Here is a 2,813-nt window from a genome sequence, read left to right as displayed (position 1 = left end):
CACACACACACACACACACACACACACGCACACACGCGTGCACAGTCCTCGAAGCCCAGCACTGGAATCACTCATGGGGGGACACACTCGGTCCATATCCTTCCATCCCCTTCCCCAACCAGAGGCAGGATTCAGAGAAGACTGACTCATGCCCACCAAAGCCATTGACGACAAAGCCCTATATTGGCCTTTATGCTTATGTGCACACTCCCACCACACCATGGTCACACATGCACACGTGCGCGCGCGCACACACACACACACACACATACACACACACCGCTCGCATGCAAGGAAAGGGCACCAGTCTAGAATCCAGCTCTGGATTCTGGAATCCCTGGCTGTGTGGCTTCCCTGGGCCTCACTTTCCCCCTGTGTAAGCATGTGGATTGACCCAGATGAAACTCCAAAGGCCCATTCTTCTTCTTGGTGTCAATGACTCTTAAGATCTGCCACCTGCCCAGAGGAAGATGCCAAGGGATGACCAAAATAGCTGCCATCCAGCCCCCAGACACTGAGAACATTCCCGAAACATCAGTCAGCCACTCAGCCACACACACACACACACACACACACACACACCACACACACACACACCACACACACACCACACACACCACACACACACACCATATGCCTCCTCACTGTGCTCCCAACCCTCTGCCCCCCCCATCCAATGTCAAAGCAAAAATACACACACGTGAGCAAACGTCTTCTGCCGTTCAGAGAGGGAAAGGTACCAGAAGTCCCCAAAGCCACTCTTGATTTTGTGTCCCCTTTCTTGAATGCCCTAACCCGGTCACAGAGAGCAGAGGGGACTTCCTTGGGAGAAGATCAGCCACCAGGCTTCCCCCACTGTCTTTAGAGGTCAGGGAAAAGGAGGGTCCTCCAAGGTTTGCTGGGAGGGGTGAAGGCTGAGGGATGGAGAGCAGAGATTCACAAAGGTTGGTCCCAGCATGAGGACCAACCTCCAAAGTTAAACTAAGACCGCGGACTAAAGTTTGGGGGCATCCCATGTTGCTCCCCTTTCTTCCCAGAGCAACAAGGCCACTTCAGAATGAAAGCAAGCCAATCGCCTTCCCAAGCTCAAATTTCAGCCCAGCCTGCCAGTCACTCTGCTGAAGGTGGGGCCCCTGCTGTCCCCATCAGCACGGCTTGGTTGGTCTCTTTCTTAACACTGGCCTGTGCTGAAGCTTCTTAAGTTGAGCTCTGGGGAGTTGGGGGAAGTGGCTGGAAAAGTTTTGGGGGCTTGCCCACTCTCCGCTGCCCTTTCCATCTTTTGTCTGGGAAAGGAAAGCTCTTTTCTCGGGTCAGTAGCAGCTGGGACCCTAAATCCAGCCTGAGCCACAAGACAGAACATCTGTCTGCCAGCCCAGAAGTGCACGGGAGGCCCCGGGAGCCCCAGGACAGAGCCATGGCGGCCAATGCCAGGTGTGGTGGCCACCCAGTATTTCTCAGTCTGGACAGAAATCACAATCTCTCCCTCCCCACTTCAACCTTGCCCACTGCCCCATCAGATCCCAAACCTGAAAGGATCAAGGACTGGAGAGAAGGGAGAAAGAAAGAAAACAGCAAACGCACAGGCACGGTCCAAAGAAGAAAACTGGTCCCAGTTCTCTGAGTTCTGGCAGAGTGTCTGGGATGGCAGTCAGCACTTCTTCCCAGGCCATGAGACCTGGGGCCTGGATCCCCTTGAAGAAGGCCAACCAGGTGTGGGGTAAAAGGGCTAGGGGGCCTGGAGGGAAGGAGCTGGGCTCAGGACTGCAAAGGCGCCACTTGCCAGGGTGGACGATTGCTCATGTCCAGCTCAAACCAGTTCAATAAACCAACCTCCATTTTATTTTGTTGGTGGGTCCTTTTTTTTTTTTCAAACTGTTAACAGAAAAAAAATTTTAAAAAGCTGAAAACTAAAAAAAGAAAAAAAAAAAGAAAAAAATCCTGGTACATGAAATAAAGATTTTTTTTACAGCTTGGTCCTCACTTTGGTGGATTTCTTTCATTGCTTTCCCAACTTCTGACATCTCATTTAAAACTATCCTAGGGCTTCCCTGGTGGCACAGTGGTTGAAAGTCCACCTGCCGATGCAGGGGACACGGGTTCGTGCCCCGGTCCGGGAAGATCCCAGATGCCGCGGTGCGGCTGGGCCCGTGAGCCATGGCCGCTGAGCCTGCGCGTCCGGAGCCTGTGCTCCGCAACGGGAGAGGCCACAACAGTGAGAGGCCCGCCTACCTCAAAAAAAAAAAAAAAAAAAAAAACCATCCTAAAGCCGAAATCTGAGAACTCACATTCTCAGATTTCAGTTGAGGGATGGGAGGCTTAGAAGCCATGCAGTAGAATAACCCTAGTCCCAAGGTCATGAGTTTCCTCTTAAATATCCCTAACTGATATTTGCACACCTCCAGTGACAGGGGGCTCACTCCCTCCTTAGGCAGTCCCAGCCCGTGCAGCGTAGTGCTCATTGGTAAAAGTCTCCTCCCCACAATGAATTTCAATCCACCTCTTCCTTTGACTCCAGCAACAATGAATGAATCCCTTCTCTTTTTAGCACAACAGTCCCTCAGATATTTGAAGGCCATGAGTATGACATCCTTGAGTTTTCAGTTTTAGAATAAATCAGCCCCGATCAACATTCCAGTGACACTCCAGGGTTTCAGTTTTCCCCGTGAAAGTGTGCAGCCCGTAATGGATATGTCCCTGCCGCTGCACTTAGAGGACCCCCGTACAGGGGTGCTCCTTGGAGGGGACTGTGGATTGGGAGACAAATGGGGAGGGTCTAGCAGGGGGCCCTGGGACTCTCCTAATGTGAAAGGCAA

General features: G+C 52.1%; 1 long non-coding RNA gene across 1 annotated transcript in view; it reads right to left on the bottom strand.

Annotated features, from left to right (window-relative positions):
• The window catches only part of LOC114486438 (uncharacterized), a 13,384-nt gene extending 10,971 nt beyond the window's left edge, over window positions 1-2,413 (bottom strand). Inside the window, exon 1 of the long non-coding RNA XR_003680152.2 lies at window positions 699-2,413. This is a non-coding gene — a long non-coding RNA (uncharacterized lncRNA). The remainder of the gene's footprint in view (window positions 1-698) is intronic.
• Window positions 2,414-2,813: the final 400 nt, after the last annotated feature.

This window comes from Physeter macrocephalus, chromosome 6, assembly GCF_002837175.3.
Source record: "Physeter macrocephalus isolate SW-GA chromosome 6, ASM283717v5, whole genome shotgun sequence".
NCBI classification, from domain to species: Eukaryota; Metazoa; Chordata; class Mammalia; order Artiodactyla; family Physeteridae; genus Physeter; species Physeter macrocephalus.
This window is presented reverse-complemented; position numbering and strand designations above follow the sequence as displayed.